The sequence below is a fragment of the Dipodomys merriami genome, unplaced genomic scaffold, assembly GCF_024711535.1.
Source record: "Dipodomys merriami isolate MVZ:Mamm:240054 unplaced genomic scaffold, mDipMer1.0.p SCAF_122, whole genome shotgun sequence".
Taxonomy (NCBI): domain Eukaryota; kingdom Metazoa; phylum Chordata; class Mammalia; order Rodentia; family Heteromyidae; genus Dipodomys; species Dipodomys merriami.
Window position 1 is genome coordinate 1876027 of NW_027202516.1, and position 18402 is coordinate 1894428.

General features: G+C 50.6%; 1 protein-coding gene across 3 annotated transcripts in view; it reads right to left on the reverse strand.

The window, feature by feature from the left end:
* The window catches only part of Fam83b (family with sequence similarity 83 member B), a 63027-nt gene that overhangs the window by 25718 nt on the left and 18907 nt on the right, over window positions 1-18402 (reverse strand). The window lies entirely within an intron of this gene.

Below are 18402 nucleotides of genomic sequence, written 5' to 3' on the forward strand. Positions count from 1 at the left end.
CGCTCTGCTCCAGGCCCGGGCACCGCCTCTGAACCCATGCACAGGCTCAGAGCCACCGGGAAACCTCACGATGCAAATCGCAAATGCACCGAGCCTCGGGCTGAACCGGCCTCCTCGCGTTGACAGCCCGACTGCTTTGTCTTTATTCCACGCCCCCCCCCCCCCCAAACAGACATCCTCAGACATTTTCAGATGGAGCCTGTTAGGATTTCTGCCAGTGAGACCAGGAAAATGTCCTGAGCCTTCTGCCCTGTGGTCCATCTCTAGAGAATCCAGTCACATGGAAAGAGAGTTTGAAATTTGGACCTCACGGAGGGGTTTCCCAGCTGGTGATGTGTGAGGTGCTCAGAACAGATAACAGTGCCATAAAGACTTTATCAGGGAGGAGCGATCACTTGAGATTAAATTAATCCTGTACTCTTGACCCTTCTCCACCTGTGGTCTCCCCACTGGCCAGATGGCATTTATTTTTCCTATCAGATTGCAACAAAAGCTACAGCCACACCAATACAGCACCGGTGCTAGCCGGCCCAATTCCCCCAGTCTGCCAGAAAACCGACTAACCCAGCCCGCGAGGGTGCACCCGTGATTACAGCAACGGAAAGGATTCCAGCAAAGGAGGCCCGGTGCGGGCTCCCAGTGAGATGCTAACAAGGAGGAGCTACACACGGCCTGCCTTCGCCAGCTTCAGCAAGACCAGCGGCAGCCCAGACCCCCCATGATATCCAGCCACGTTTCATCTTCAAAAGGCTCATCTTTAGGAAGCCTGCTGCTCTCAAGGATTTGGGTGTGCACGCATGCATGCGCACACACACTCAAACCAGGTAAGCTTCCCTGACAGTTCAAGAAATGGGACTTCAAGAACCCACATATTATTGTCATTTTCATTGCCCATTTTAGATGAGGGGAAAAAAGCCCAACTTATAAATGTAGGATATAATTCCCTGACTTCTCAAAAACAAGTCTCCAGAAATAAGCGTGGTATGACATAAATGTATCTGAGGTTGATGACGGCTACAGACTGTGGGCAGCGACGAGAGTTCTGTCTCGGGCCTTGTTCACAGACAAAGTGTGTGGCGCACACGCCACAGGCCGGGGGAAGCCCAGAACGTGAGCTCCAAACGATCATGCGGAGCACACGTGTAGCATGAGAACACGCGTTAGAACTCCCCAGCAGAGCAGGTGTGTTTGAACACACATGGCTGGCGGGGTTTGGAAACAAAGGAGGCAGCAACACCAGCCATCGCCCGGAGGATATAAAACCACACACAGGAGAGAAATAAACACAGGCCTCTGAGGAAGGGAAGGGACCTGGGACTGAAGGGCCTGGTGCCGTCCGTTGCCCCTCCACCGTCCCAGAACAGAGCCCTCCCAACACAAAAGTCCACGCGGAATAGCGCTAACTCTCGGCATCGCTCTCCGCCTCTCCTACCCCCAGACACAGGTGTTATTTCCCCATATCCCTGAGGAGCCACAGGGTCAACTTCTCACACAGCTTCTTTGTTTTCCTCCCAGTGCTGGGAGTGTTTGCACTTGCGACCTCACAAATACTACCAAGGGCTTCCTTGCTCAGCTGGTTTTGTACTGCTTGGCTTTCTGCTGTGTTAGTTTAGAGATGAGAGTCTCACAAATTCCTCCTGCCCCAGGTGGCTTCAAACTGTAACCCTCTGGAACTCAGCTTCTTGAGTAGCTGGGACTACAGGCGTGGGCTGCTGGTGTCCAGCTGAAGGTTCTGGTCACCGATGATGTAAAGAGCATCACCTTTGGAGACCTATTTGGGGTTCAGTCTGAAATCCACTACATTGCTGACAGTGATCAAATTGCTTCACATCTTGAACTCCCATTTTGGTTTCTAACCAGAAGGAAATACTGAATAAGCAATAACTTACCTCACAACGGAAAGGTCGACAAGTGCTTCTAAGCACCAAAGCTGCGTGGTAGCGCAGGGTTCGAAGCCAGGCAGTCTGGCTCAGATCTTTGCTCCCAACCACTACCCAACTCTGCACCTCTGCGTTCTGCAGGCTCTTTATAAAACACGTGAGATCAGCTGGGCATCCACGGCTCTCAGCTGTTGACCTAGTCACTCAGGAGGCCCAGATGTGGAGGACTTCCTCAAAGCCAGCCCAGACAGAAAAGCCTACTAAGCTCCGTCTCCAAAATAGACAGCAAAATGCCAGACCGCCAGCGTGGCTCCAATGGTACAGCATCAGCTGAGGCAGCCAACAGAGAAGAGCAAACAAGAGCAGACTTTGGTCTGTCACTCCTAAAATACTGGGGCCCAGCGACGGTATCTTTCTTTGAAGTCCAGATTTGAAGGGCCTGTTTTTTTTTTCTACCGTGTCATCCACCAGTCTGAGCAGGTTTTATATTCTATTCCAGTAACACACAAAGACATGACCCGGAACACCAGATGGCTGAGGACAAATCCCTTTGGAGTCCCCCTCTTCTGTTCCCCGGGATGATGCAGGCTCTTCTTAAAATCTCTTGGAGTCTGCTTTGTCCAGGCTCAGCCACCTGCGGACGGGACTGCGCTTGCACACGCCGTCCAGCGTCCAGCACGTGTGGACGGTTCCCTGGCAGACGACAGACACTTGCGTTACACGACAGAGGGCGGATCGTATTTTCTCAATCTGGCTAAGCTGGCTGTTGCCCTAAATAAAACCCAGGGACTTGTTGGAACCCAGCAGACCACGCACACACTGTCTGCCGCGTTCTCCCCGGACGAGGAAGGGTTTCTAGGGCCTGTATCTGCACACCTCCGGCAGACACCCGGCTTGCTCGTGTGGGCTGTGGCACGAGGAGGAAAAGCCACAGGAACCCGTGGATGGTGCGGCCTCGGAAGGCCACGCTCTGTGTATACCACTGCTGCGGTGAGAGCCCCGCAGGCACACGCTGAACGGCAAGCCTGGGCGCCCAGCTCCCCTTCCCCCCAGCCCCCGCATCGGCAAGCGGAAGGGGCAAGAGGAAGAGGACGTGGGTTCGCCAGGCCGGGGCTTTCTTTGGCCACCCCAAGACGCAGAGATCAAGGCAGCCATCTTTGGGTGTGTATAGTAGGTGAAGTAATTTGAGTGCCAAGTAACTTCCAAGACTGTATTAAACCCAGGGTCCGCCTCCACATGAGGCCAGCCCTCTGTCCCTCAGGAAGACCCCAGCTCTGGTCACAAACGCTGAGGCTCTGGCGCAGGAATGGGGGTACGCGTGCAAGTGCGCTTCGGAGCTCCTTTGGTATTTCTGTGTAGAGCACAATCTCATGGGAGACCCTGGTGTTCACGCAAAATACAGTGCCCATGGATATTTGCCCTTGGATTTAATTGAGAAACCGGCTTTGCGTAGTGCTTTCATTGTTTTGGACATGTATCAAAATCGAAAATGTAAAATTGAAGATGCTCAGTCTGTAGCTTCGTTCTTGTGACTAGAGCTACTTATACAAGTATGGTTTTGGCGACCCCTCTAGTGTATATGTCGTGTATACATGCGTGTATACGTATATGCATACACACATATGCACATTCATTAAAAGGTTTTGACAATGGCTTTTGAGAATAGCTAGATGACATTAGACCGACGGAGTGCCAAGATACCGAACTGATGGCAGAATTGGGGCTTAGGATACAAAAAGTTTATGTTTGCTCAATCTGTTCAATAAGTTAGACTTGCAAAAGCCTGCACAGTAAGGCAAACTACAAAATGTATCTGCAAATAACCGCAGCATGAGTGGAACATGACTTAAAAAATTAACCGCAGCAGAGGTGCACGTGAAGACTTCTCAGGAGGTTAATGTCGTCTCAGCCATGAAGATGAGCCCTGGCAGCAGCTACGCTACTGCACTGCCTCACTGCGGTGGAGTGACCCCCACCGCACTGCACTGCACTGCCTCACTGCGGTGGAGTAACCCCCACTGCACTGCACTGCCTCACTGCGGTGGAGTAACCCCCACTGCACTGCACTGCCTCACTGTGGTGGAGTGACCCCCACTGCACTGCACTGCCTCACTGTGGTGGAGTGACCCCCACTGCACTGCACTGCACTGCCTCACTGCGGTGGAGTAACCCCCACTGCACTGCACTGCCTCACTGCAGTGGAGTAACCCCCACTGCACTGCACTGCACTGCCTCACTGCGGTGGAGTAACCCCCACTGCACTGCACTGCACTGCCTCACTGCAGTGGAGTGACCCCCACTGCACTGCACTGCCTCACTGCGGTGGAGTAACCCCCACTGCACTGCACTGCCTCACTGCGGTGGAGTAACCCCCACTGCACTGCACTGCCTCACTGCGGTGGAGTAACCCCCACTGCCCTGCACTGCCTCACTGCGGTGGAGTAACCCCCACTGCACTGCACTGCCTCACTGCAGTGGAGTGACCCCCACTGCACTGCACTGCACTGCCTCACTGCAGTGGAGTAACCCCCACTGCACTGCACTGCACTGCCTCACTGCAGTGGAGTAACCCCCACTGCACTGCACTGCCTCACTGCGGTGGAGCACTGTACTGCACTGCACTGCCTCACTGCGGTGGAGTAACCCCACCGCACTGCACTGCCTCACTGTGGTGGAGTGACCCCACCACACTGCACTGCCTCACTGCGGTGGAATAACCCCACCACACTGCATTGCCTCACTGCGGTGGAGTGACCCCACCGCACTGCACTGCCTCACTGCGGTGGAGTGACCCCACCACACTGCACTGCCTCACTGCGGTGGAATAACCCCACCGCACTGCACTGCCTCACTGCGGTGGAGTAACCCCCACTGCACTGCACTGCCTCACTGCGGTGGAGTAACCCCACCGCACTGCACTGCCTCACTGTGGTGGAGTGACCCCACCACACTGCACTGCCTCACTGCGGTGGAATAACCCCACCGCACTGCACTGCCTCACTGCGGTGGAGTAACCCCCACTGCACTGCACTGCCTCACTGCGGTGGAGTAACCCCCACTGCACTGCACTGCACTGCCTCACTGCGGTGGAGTAACCCCACCACACTGCCTCACTGCGGTGGAGCACTGCACTGCCTCACTGCGGTGGAGTAACCGCACTGCACTGCCTCACTGCGGTGGAGTAACCGCACTGCACTGCCTCACTGTGGTGGAGTGACCCCCACCACACTGCACCGCACTGCCTCACTGCAGTGGAGCACTGCACTGCACCGCACTGCCTCACTGCGGTGGAGCACTGCACCGCACTGCCTCACTGCGGTGGAGCACTGCACTGCCTCACTGCGGTGGAGTAACCGCACTGCACTGCCTCACTGCGGTGGAGTAACCGCACTGCACTGCCTCACTGCGGTGGAGTAACCGCAGTGCACTGCCTCACTGCGGTGGAGTAACCCCACCACACTGCACTGCCTCACTGCGGTGGAGTAACCACACTGCACTGCCTCACTGCGGTGGAGTAACCACACTGCACTGCCTCACTGCGGTGGAATAACCCACTGCACTGCACTGCCTCACTGCGGTGGAGTAACCGCACTGCACTGCCTCACTGCGGTGGAGTAACCCCCACCGCACCGCACTGCACTGCCTCACTGCGGTGGAGTGACCCACTGCACTGCCTCACTGCGGTGGAGTAACCCACTGCACTGCCTCACTGCGGTGGAGTGACCCCCACCGCCAAAGGTGCTGGGTGCTGGGTTCTCAGTTCTCTTCCTCCGTGCCCTCTGTACACATCTCTGAATGCTTCGTGACACACCACTTCCTTGGGAAGGAGACCTCCAGAGACAGCATGTTGTAATCGGATTGAGCCCCCACACCTGGCATTCTGTTTATTCCCAGGAAGCTACCGATCCCATCCATAACCAGCCCCACTTCCGAGAAGGGACCGGCTGTGTTCAGAGGCGGACGGAAGTGGTCCAAGAGCTGGCGGGCGGGGAGGGCAGGGAGGCTGCCGGTGAGCAGGAAGCAGAATCGGGCAGAGACACTTGGTGGAGGTGTGCTTCTCAAGAAATAAACTCTGGCGGCCTGAGGGGAGAAGTGGACCGGGCGAGCTACTCAGTGCCAGAGGCCTCAGCCGGTGAGCAGAGCCTTAAGCACAAATACTAATGAACGTTACGAAAACGGCCGTAAGGAAACCTCAGAGGCTCAGCCTCACAGGCTCCCTTCTCCTCTCTGCAGAAAGGGGACTGGAGGAGAGGGCAGCTGTCAGGAGGCCTGCAGGGGGGTGGGGAGGGGAGGTCTGCGGGGGGGGGGGGGAGGGGGACGCCCCACAGGACAGACTGACCGCCTCCAGCCTGGAAGCATCCACATCCATCCAGGAGAGGAGAGCAGGCCATTGGATGGAAACTTGACTTTCAGACAGCCCCTGCCCTGCCTCCTCCCCGGGTGGCTCAAAGTCCACTACTTCATCCACGCACTACAGACACAGGTGTCATCAACAGGAATCAGGGGAAGATAATCATCTTGTTCTCCTCCCAGGGCTGGGCGGAGGATCTCCTATGTGTCACTGATACCTGCGTCCCATCCGTGGGACACATTTTCTGGGGAGTAATTTCAGAACAGTGTTTTGGGGTGTTGGTTTCTTTGATCTCACCAAGAAAAAAAACCCCACAAAACACTGCAGTCAGGAGAGAGCAGGGAGCCCTGGGAACACTCACCGCTCCAGGTGTCTGTTTTTACTGAGATACTACATCAGTCAGCCCTAAAACCACTGCTGATTGAACCAAAATTGTGCTGCTTTCACACAAATACAGAGAGACAGCAAACAAGGTAATCTTTGATTTTAGAAAATGAGCTACCTAGTGGTATTTCAAGTCAGTGTAGTAACAGATGAAATAAGGCAGGAAAGTCTGTGAGACTCTTATCTCCAATAAACTACTAGAAAACCAGAAGTGGTGCTGTGGCTCAAGTGGTAGAGCCCTAGCTTTGAGCTGATGAGCTGAGGGACAGTGCCCAGGCCCAGAGTTCAAGACCCAAGACTGACCCCCCCCAAAAAAAAAGGGCTAAAAAAATAAATAAAAGCTACACATAAAAAATTTACTTATAAGTCAAATTGTACATGTTTGTGTGGTATATACTTCCACTTAATATATATGCAGACAACTGAGGGCTGGGTAAATGTGGTGAAGTTTACTGTAAACATTGGTAAATGTATCTTCTCTTAAAACTCTAGGAATTAGAAGTGAACTCTGAGCTTACATACTCATGTGTACACACGTATTTCCATCCTGTACAAGCTATCTATAGATTCACTTGTGCCTGTCCTTTTCGAATAGATTTAGATTGGGGATTTATCAAATGTAGCTTAGATAGACAAAACTTCACTATGATAATGTCTCAGAGAAGTTTCTTGACAGCGAAGCATGGAGAAATGGAAAACTGAGGCCCAGCTAAGGAAAAATAAAGTATGGGACAGTTCCCATCCATTTAAAAAATGTTGGAAATGAGGCTGGGCCCAGTGGCTCAGGCCTATAATCCTAGCCACACGGTAAGCTGACTGCAATTCAAGGGCACTGAGACAGAAATGTTTACCAGACCCGTCTCAAACCCTAGCTGAACGCAGTGGCTCGCCCCTCAGTGGTAGACGGGTTGCAAGGTCTGGGGTTTGGGTTCTAGGACAGAACACGACTCAGTCTCAACACAGGAAACTGGGCAGGTGGCTTATGTCTGTCACCCTAGTGAGAACAGGGAGCCTGAAATAACATGGATCACTTGGGCAAGAAGCAAGACCCGATCCCCAAACCAAGCAGCACAAGACAGGGCTGGAGTTGTGGCTCAGCAGTAGAGCACCTGCAAGACCCTGAGTCCTTCTAAGAGAAAGATGCGGGGGAGCGTTCAACATCAGAGTAAATAAGCAGAATCCTCAACGGATTCACAGAATGGGCAATGTACCATACACAAATCTGCATGTGTTTTCTGAGGAAGAAGATGAGACGTGGGCTGCTCTTGTTGGCAAGGTTTGCAGCCCTTCAATGTCTAGCGAAGATAGGAGTGAATTTTTCTTCAATTCACGTGCAAGCTTTTTTTAACATATTAATAAGATGGTATTCGACCAAGTGTCCTGCTGAAAACAATGACAGGAATGGCAATCAACTCTGAAAACAAACGTGGCAGCGGTCAGGACTGGAACCCAGAGCACGGCTTGGCGCAGCCACCGTCTTTGCCCATCTGCTAGTTCACAGAGCAGGATGCTGAGCCCAGCGGCCAACTGTGGTCCTGACCACCCACCCCTCTCAAAAGCACAGCGGCCACAGCGCAAGGAGCGAAGCAGACCAGAGCAAGAGAAATCAAAATAAACACAAGAACCTAAGTGGTATTGCTCGGAAGGTATTTACCAAATCCGAAATTGCTGAAGGAGCAAAGGAGGGAAAAGCAGAAGGTCTGTCGAGAAAGTCTTTTGACAACCACGTGGGAAAAGCCCACGCAGGAGCTTAGGTTCTGCTGAGAACGGCGGGAGGGTGGGTGATGGGTGGCGGGTGACTCGGGCCCTGTCTGGAAGAGGTGAGGTCTACTACCTCAACTCAGAGCAGACCAGGCCATTCCTCCACACTCGCCCACACAAGATACCCTCCGGCTTCACCAGAACCTCCGGGCCGAATCACCAGGAAAGAAAAGCAGCAAAGGGGTGGAAGAGAACTGAAGCAGGAAGAGCTTCTGACATTCCCGGGCGTCGGTTCCAGCCCTGGGCAAAGGGCCAGGAATCAGCAGGGGACCTGGAGGAGGCCGGCTTAGCGCATGCAGAGGTCAGAGCCAGAATGGAAAGCCGAGGCCCAGCTCAGCCCAGTGTCCGGGATCAAGTGCCAAACTTGCCGCTTCCCACTTCTACAGCCCAGGATGAATTATTTACTCCTGTCATTCTTCCCCCTCTGAAAGGAGAAGGAAGATGATCCAGCAGAATCTTGGGGTAGAGGCAGAGATGTCTGGATATGCCTACTTGTAAAACTATAAACACCAGATATTTTCTAAAAGTACTCATTGCTCTAGAATTTCAGCGGGCTTAACTATGACTGCTGTGACTCAGACACTAATTCTCTTCCACAATTATGGATTTTTTCCAGTGGCACTTATTGGATTGATATTTATCCAAATGGCAATGTTTCTGCCTTACACATTTATCTACTTGCTTGAAATATTTCCTGTGCTTGAATCCGTGGGAGGGGGGTGAAATAGAAATACAGTTATTAATAAGAAGTTAATATAACCTAAAGGGAAATTTTCACTTGCGAAAGTGAAAGTAGATGCCCAGCTTTCAGAGCTGCAAGATGGAAGCGATTATTTCCTCTCCAGGCAAACAACTATGACGTTTACTTCATCTCCAAAAAACAAAAACAAAACAACTTTACAACAGGAGTCTCTACATGAGCACCGTCCTACCGTCCCATCATGGGGACAGCAGTGATTGCAAGCTGGGTGGAGCAGAATGATAAAGTCTGTTATCACTGACAGCATGTGCAACAGACCGCAGATGCTGTCATAAAAGGCTGGCAGCCTTTGCTCCACCAGAGGAGCAGGGGCCTGGGCAGCCCTGGCTCGCTCACCCCCTTTGTACAAGGCTCCTTTCTGTGCAAGGAGCCATTGCTTCGTTTCAGGAAAAAAATCGTAAATGAAAAGGGGAGTTGACTCAAAATATTATCTACAATGCTTATATATATATATATATGTATGTATGTATGTATGTATGTATGTATGTATGTATGTATGTATCAGCCATACTGCAAAGTAACATTCTTTTCAGAGACCTACACAAGGCATTCACACACACATATATACATATATATACATATATGCACATAAAACGGTGTATGCGTGCACACATTTCTATAAATGAATCTTCAACATCAGCCCACTGGTGGAAGCAGTTGTTTGCCAATAATTATTTTGGCGGTGTTTGATTCAGGCCGTCATTTTTCTGCTTTGAATTCTTCACTCGTGTCTCTGTGAGCCCACTTTGTGAGTTAAAAGATGGGGAGAAGCCATCGGACACTGGGGGCACAGGGCACACGCCTGCCTTGAATCCCCCCGTGCCCCACACCTGCTCCTCCAAGCCATCCGCAGGTTTATTTCACACTCTGTGGAGGACCTCCCGCAGGCCCTCCGCAGCACCTACGCCTAACATGGATACGACTGGACCTTCTTATTCAGATAATAGTATTTTCCAGTATTGAAAAATATAAAATAAGAAAACAGTGCTTTCACCCAAAGGGCCACGGAGCCTGTGCCGCGGACACCTCCTGGCTCCCCAGGGACACCTCCTGGCTCCCCAGGGACACCTCCTGGCTCCCCAGGGACACCTCCTGGCTCCCCAGGGACACCTCCTGGCTCCCCGCAGCGCTCCTCCGCCCTGGGCGCTCCTCCTCCTCCGCCCTGGGCGCTCCTCCTCCTCCGCCCTGGGCGCTCCTCCGCCCTGGGCGCTCCTCCTCCTCCGCCCTGGGCGCTCCTCCGCCCTGGGCGCTCCTCCTCCTCCGCCCTGGGCGCTCCTCCGCCCTGGGCGCTCCTCCTCCTCCGCCCTGGGCGCTCTCCGCCCTGGGCGCTCCTCCTCCTCCGCCCTGGGCGCTCCTCCGCCCTGGGCGCTCCTCCTCCTCCGCCCTGGGCGCTCCTCCGCCCTGGGCGCTCCTCCTCCTCCGCCCTGGGCGCTCCTCCGCCCTGGGCGCTCCTCCGCCCTGGGCGCTCCTCCGCCCTGGGCGCTCCTCCCCCCTGGGCGCTCCTCCGCCCTGGGCGCTCCTCCTCCTCCGCCCTGGGCGCTCCTCCTCCTCCCCCCTGGGCGCTCCTCCGCCCTGGGCGCTCCTCCTCCTCCGCCCTGGGCGCTCCTCCGCCCTGGGCGCTCCTCCGCCCTGTGCACAGAGCGACGGCTCGGACCCGTGCCAATCTCAAACCTCACCCAGGCCTTTGCATCTGCGGTCCCGCAGCTTACTTCTCCCGAAAGCCGGGACCGCACTGGCCCCGAGCGCGGGCCCTGAGGTGGACTCTCGCCCCTGAACCTAGACGCGTGACGCGGCCGCCCCAGGCTGCGCCAGCCGTCCCCTCCGTCCTGCCCGCCTCCCGCGCTGGCGACCGTGCCACCAGCCGACTGGTCTGCGCCTCACAGCGGCCTCCTCAGCTCGTGTTCCACGTAGGGCGCACCCCGCCTTTAACGGCCAGCAGTGCGTGTCCTCCTCTAGCCAAACCTGACCTACACACGGACCGCCCCACCGTCAACACGACACGGGAGGCGTCCTGGTAAAACGCGGCGTCCTGGACGCCGATGGTGCCTTCCGCTGCCCGGCATCACCCAGTCACACGGGGCCGAGGCCGGGTCGCTCGGGACGGCCAGTGTCCTTCTCTCTGCCTCCCCCGAGAGGCCAGGCGGGAACAACTCACCGATGAGCTGCCCGGAGCTGCCCGGAGCTGCCGCAGCGTTCTAGCCGGCCGGCCGCGGCCAGGCGGTGGGCTCACCTCCTCTCCACCCTGCTCCTCCGCCCCTCCCCCCCAAATCAGGACACTACCACCCTCCACCTCGGCAGCCGGCTCTGACTTCTGGCTTTGCTTGGAACCAACTGGGTTCTGTTCCCAAATAATTGAACTTTCCTTAGGAAAGCTCGGGACGTCAGATGGAGTTTTATCCAGACGAATTCGTCTGCCATTCCCACTAGCTGCTGCGGGTGTGGCACTAGCAAACCATGACACGTTTCAGTAAGTGACGGGAGGTTTGGTTGGGTTTTACGCCTGTGATGGGAAAGAAAATGAGCAAGTATAAATAATCATAAAAATAGTCATTCTGAACTCCAATAGCTGAAGTAATATGAAGGAGAACTGACAAATGGTATTGCATTAAATAAAAAAGCATTGGCACAGCAAAATAAACCATCACCAGAGTGAAGAAAGCCTGCAAATTAGAGAACATCATTACGTGGTGTGTGTCTAACAGAGGATTCATAGCTACGATATACAAAAACTCCAAAACACGGAGCCTCAAGAGATAAATCCAATCAATAAATAGGGAACTGAACTGAACACACACACACACTTTTCAAATGAACAAGTATAAACAGCCAATAAGTACGGGAACAGCATTCAGGATTTAGCTATCAGGAAAAGGCAAATCAAAGCTGAATTGAGATAAAGTTTCAGAACGGCTGTCATCAAGAAAATGTGAACAGCAGATGCTCAGAGAATGAGGGAGAAGAGCTTCGCCCTCCCGTGGGTGGGAATGTAAATGAACCCAGTCACCAGGGAAATAGGTGTGCATGTTCTGAAAATTAAAGAAAAAAAACCTTCCACATGACCCAGCTTAATCCTTTCTGGGTACATACCCCAATGAATCATTCAGCATACCAAAGAATTACCCGGGCACCATGCTTGTGGTGGAACCAGTCACAACAGTCAGGTTCTGGACTCAGCGGAGATGCCCCTGACTACAAGAATGGGCACAGAACATGTGGTTCTGCATCATTATTCAGTGTATATGCATCATTATTCAAAGAAGGAGGAAATCATCATATTGTTTGCAGGAAATGGGTAAAACAGGAGGCCATGATGTGAGGCGAAAATAAAAGACAAGTCTGTGTGTCTTCTCTCACATTTAGCCTGGGGCAAGGCGGGGTGGAGAGGGGGGAGGAGGCCGTGAAGGTACACTGGGTAAGCTGAGGCAGCGGAAGAAGGGATGGGAAACTCAAGGGGGGGGACAGGATGTTGCCCGTGTTGGCAAGTGCTCTACCGCTGTGCCGCAGGAAAGCAGACTTTCCTTAGGCTGAAAGGCTGAATTTGGGTAAGCATTACACAGAATCTGTATTTCCTTCTGAAACATTCAGTAGCAATACTTCCCAAACGGAGTCACTGGGGCAGGGAATGGAGCTTCGTGGTAGAGCTTCATAAATCGAGTTAATTAAAGCACTTTTGACACCAAGATGGCAGGTCTATAATGAGTACAAACATCAGAAATTCATAAGCCCTGTTTATATATACATATATATCTTGCATATTTAAAGAGCTAGTATATTTTTTAACTATTTAAAACTTGCATGTGAAAATACTTTTTCCTTCTGCTCAGTAGAACATTACATCCCTTTCATTCAAGCTTTCCCTCAAGGTTGTCTGTCTTCTTAATATTCACAAGTTTATGGGAGAAATTATTGTTTGCCAATTTTCTTCTTCAACAAATGCTTCAGAAAAGCATTTGCGCCTTGTTTGTGAAGGCTTCTTCCGCAAGCCACCTGTGAGCTGATGTTCCTAGCGGGACACCATCTCATTCCTTACCAAGTGTAACAGAAGTTGTCCTCATCTTCAAAGAACAAATGCCAAGCCGGGCACCAGTGGCTCACGCCTGTAATCCTAGCTATTGGAAGACTGAGATTTGAGAATCATGGTTTGAAGCCAACCAGGGTAGAAAAGTCCGTAATACTGATCTCCAATAACCTACTCAGAAAAACTGGAAGCGGCACTGAGACTCAAGTGGTGGAGTGCTAGCCTTGAGCAAAAGAAGTTCAAGAACTGCACCCAGGTCCTGAGTTCAAGCCCCAGGAATGGCACACGCGTGCCAAATTAGAGATACAGCAATGTAAGCTGGGAGATTCCTCAGGAACCAGGTTTTGGAGTAATGGAACAGGAGGGGAAATAAGGAGGAGGAGGAAGAGAAGGAGGAGGAGGAGGAGGAGGAGGAGGAGGAGGAAGAGAAGGAGGAGGAGGAGGAGGAAGAGGAGGAGGAGGAGGAGGAGGAGGAGGAGGAGGAGGAGGAGGAGGAGGAGGAGGAGGAGGAAGAGAAGGAGGAGGAGGAGGAGGAGGAGAAAGAGGAGGAGGCGGCGGCGGCAGCGGCAGGGCCCGCACACCAGGGCCTGAACACCACACAGGACTCTAAATGCATGGAAGTACCATGTGAGAAACATCAGCTAATTCCTCCAGTTCTCACGTATCTGTGTGCCCGTGCCACACAGAGAAACAAGAATGGAGACTTCCCATCTGCAATGTGTAATGCGAACAGCTGGCTGAGCAGGTGATTCCAGGCTAGGAGCCACCCACCACCCAGCAGGCCTTATCTGAAGGTGAGCAATCACCAGCAGGCTGATATTATCAAGTGATCAAGGAAGTAAAAAACTCTTTCCATGAGGTCAAAAGTTCTCTCTAAAAGGTACTTACTTTCCTCATCCTCTCAAGTAACTATGGACAATAATGCTCTTAACATCTTCATAGTTAGTGATCATAGTAGAGGAATCAAGTGGGTACCCAGTGAAGAAGAATGGACGTGTGTGTGTGTGTGTGCATGTGTACGTGTGTATGTACTACCTGGAATTGAACCCAAGATTCTGTGCATGTTAGGCAAACTTTATACTGAGCTACATCCCATTCTATATCAGTGTGTTCTCCTCCTCCTCCTCCCTCCCCTTTCCCTCTCTTATCCTCCCTCCCTCCATTTCTGTCCCTTCCTCCTCCCCTCTTCCCCTTCCTCCCTCTTTTCTTCTTCTCTAGCAGCCATACTTGAGCATAAACATGTATTAACACATCATGTACTTTAGTCGGAGGAAATATGTTCAACTTAATACCACGGAATAATGTCATTAAATCTGACTCAGCAACCTATATTTCCTAGAAGGAACTCATTTTGAGTCAAACTTAAAAAAAAAAACAAAGATTCACGGGTGGTGTTGGAAGGAAGATGCAGACAAGAGGAAATCCTTAATGAAAAACACAGCTGAGACGATCGGGGAGATGGCCTTCGTGACAATCGAACAAATGTCACACGGCCGCACGCTGGACAGGCAGGTCCAGTGCCAGGTGCACCACCACGCTGGGATCCTTCCGGTGACGATGCACTACTTTGGCAAAGCAAACGATACATGAAGACTGGCTGGCACACACCATTAGAAGCCAAGATAAGGGTGCCCAAAGGCTTTTGCTTCATTTCTAAATGAAGACACCAGGAGGGATGGGAAGGGCGATTTGTTCAATGTCATAACTACAGTGTGCAGAGTCCGGGAGACCAGGCCTTCAGCTCCGAGCTGTGTTGGTATCATCACCAGGACGCCCAACATCTGTGCACCTTCCCCCACCACCCTGGCATCTGTGGAGCTGAGCGGCTGTGTGTTCTGCATTACTAACAACTCCGCAGGCCAAACAGAGCCCAGCCTGCCCAGGACAGTGACTCAGGGACCCGAGCCACTCCCGCAGGACCCGCCCTGGACCGGCCCCCTCAGCAGCCACTCTGCCCCAGTTCTCACTGGGGATTTTGCTTCTGTCTCTTCTTGATTCCCTATTTCACAAGACAAGATTTTTATCTCACCCAAGAAGCTAGGCTAGAATTAGGAAAGAGAGATGCAAATAGCATTCTGGTTAATGAGATTTGCATATTCAATACAATGGGAAGGAAGAACTCCGTTAATATGTACCACTGAATGCTATGAAGCAAATGTTTTGATGCAGCAATCCTGGGCTCTACTGCTAAGCTGTACCTCTGTTGTTATTAGCCAGGTCTCACTTGTTGCCTGGACATTCACCTGGACTCTGATCCTCCTATTTCTCTCCCTCCCTCTCCCTCTCCCTCTCCCTCTCCCTCTCCCTCTCTCTCTCTCTCTCTCTCTCTCTCTCTCTCTCTCTCTCTCTCTCTCTCTCTCTCTCACTGTCCCTCTTTCCCTCTCTCTCCCTCTCTCACTGTCTCTCTTTCCCTCTCTCTCCCTCTCTCCCTCTCCCTCTCCCTCTCCCTCTCCCTCTCCCTCTCCCTCTCCCTCTCCCTCTCTCTCTCTCTCTCTCTCTCTCTCTCTCTCTCTCTCTCTCACTGTCTCTCTTTCCCTCTCTCTCCCTCTCCCTCTCCCTCTCCTTCCCCCCCCCCCCAGTGCTGGGTATAAAACACATGGCCTTGAGTATTCTAGGCAAGTGCTCTACTACTAAGCTATATCCTCAGCTCCCCCAAAAACCAATTTTAATGACAGATGACTTTTTAAAGTAATTAGGGGGGAATGTTCTCATAAGAGGAGTACACAGTAATTAACAATAGATGCATACATCATCTTGGAAAACTTGAGAGACAAATAATTACCTGGGAAAAGTCGTGCCAGACATTATCAGTTTACAAAGCAGAGCCAAATGAAATTATGTCAACCACACAGAGCAAAATAGAAAGGGGTTTAAAAAAATAGGCACTAAATTAAAATATATCCTTTTAGGGCACATGTAAGATAATGTTTATAACTGAATTTCCTCAGTGGTAAATTCTCAAACTATGAAGTTACACACACACACACACACACACACACACACACACACACACACACACACACACACACACCACGGAAGAAGTGATTCAAAATGACTTCCAAATGATAACTGCAAATAAATAAAATATGTGAAATCATATTCTACTTAGAAGGCAAAGTGACTGAGAGGTCGCATCATTTAAATAAGAAAGAAGAGCACAATGGTTCAACTCTAAAACAAACTATTTGGGGAGTGATTCACTCATAATGTTTCTAGCAAAACTGAGCAAGATATAACACCGTTTTAAACTTCTTTCCCAAGTTATGGGAGGTTAATTTGGTATTTCTGATCATACTGCTTCATAGATTGCATTCTACTTCTTTTCCCTGGTTTAATTTTTTTTCATAATATGGCACTTACTTTCCTCAGTCCTTTATCTCAACTGCAAAACAAGCAGTGGCAGTGGCTGGAAGCCCTTTGCTGAGCCCACTTCTTCAGGTCTGTTTGCTAGTTTCTGGCCCTACTTGCTTGGCTGCATATCTCCACATAAAGTTTTATAGTGTTGATTACCAAAAGAATTTCCCTGAGGAATCTGGTGACAAGAAACCTTTATTCTATTCATCCATATCCGACTATTCACACACTTTATGAAAGAAAAGGAAGATTGTCTCTTGATAATGCTGTGACAATTCACTGAGGTACCAATAAGGAGAATTTACCCTCTGAACATGGTTGAAAAACTCTGTGTTCCTAAGGACAGATACACTTCCCTTGTAAGGGAAGGGTAACAATGCAGCCTTTTGAGTACTAATACTCAGGCAAACCACAGTTATTCTTTACAGAGCAATGTGTTCTGACAAGTTTTTATTTCATAATAATATTTGCTTCTTCTTACTAACTTTGGGGGTATTTGTGTGTTGTTTTGCTTTTTTGCTTGAAACTGAGACTTGCAATGTAATCCAAGCTAGCCTTGAACTCACAGTCCCACTTCCTGATCGCTGGGGATAGCAGGTATACACAATGCCGGACTACTAATGGCTCTTATTTTAAAATTTTCATAGCATTTCATCCAGCAATGGGCTAAGTAATCTTAATTTTTAAAACCTGATTTAATAAAATTTTGCCAGAGTAATAGATTCTTCAAAATTCTTTAAGTAGATATAATAATTCATAAAGAAACTTCTAAATATCTGGGAAATATATATGCATTTCATATACATACATAACCCACTTAACCTTAATATTTGCTGGCCTATTCCCTGATGCTTTTGAAACTAGAACCAGCAGTGTTACCTGTTAGGATTTGCACTCAATTACTGTTAACTTGGTTTATAAGATCAAATAGTTCTCTTTTCAGCCTTAAATCTGTACATTCTGCTTTGATTCTACAAGAGAAAAGCAGAATGTCTCATTGTTTTATAGCGTGGCCTTCAACGTCCTCTGCTTGCTAATTCAAACGAGTTTCCCAGGAAACAATGACCAAGGAGAGGATATTGTTGTTACACACTCGTTAAACGCATAGTGCTACACTGGGAAGAAAAGCTGAGCAAGAGGTGGCCACCGAGTCTCAGGTGCCACCTGAGCCTGGCTGGCCCCAAAGTAGGATGCCAGGTGATTCACGTTCACTGTTGATATCGGAGCCGCAGTGCACCAGGAGCCCAGCTCGGAGCCTGGCTCGGGGACAAGGCCCTAACTCCAAAGGCTCCTCTGTGAGCATCGTCCCCTCCACTGATGCAGTCTCCAATCTGCCCTTATCACCAAGGCTCAGCAGCAACGTGCGTTTCCCTAACAGAAATTAGCTAATGTCCAGGCATCTACAGCGTAGTCTCTGTAACCAATAGATACTTTACAGCTTTCTAAAAATCCCTAGTTTTGTCCAAACAGTATAAAACTTGAGCTTGCATTGGAGAAAACTTTGCGGTAGTTTCCTGGGTTCTTTCTACCAAAAGGCAAAACCTGAAAGCAATACCAGCAACAGAAGCCCATTCCAAAAATCGTCCATTAACTGACTGAAAGAGTATTTTTTAGTTTTAACTGAGCTCTAAAATAGAATTGGTGTGATGTGTAAGCCAACATAAATATTTAATCAAGAATACCAAGGCCTCAGAATGCTAAGTACTTCAGGAACTTTCTTTAGCACATATGACGCTGTTGATTTTCCGTATAACTCAGAAAACAGCTAAGTGAAATTGTACCACTTCATACCCGAGTATGAACTGTTATCTAGACCAAGAACCAACCCTTAGTTCTGTTAGAAGGAAGTAGACTTCATCTGATGCAGTTCCTTTCGGAGATGAAGAAGATTTTA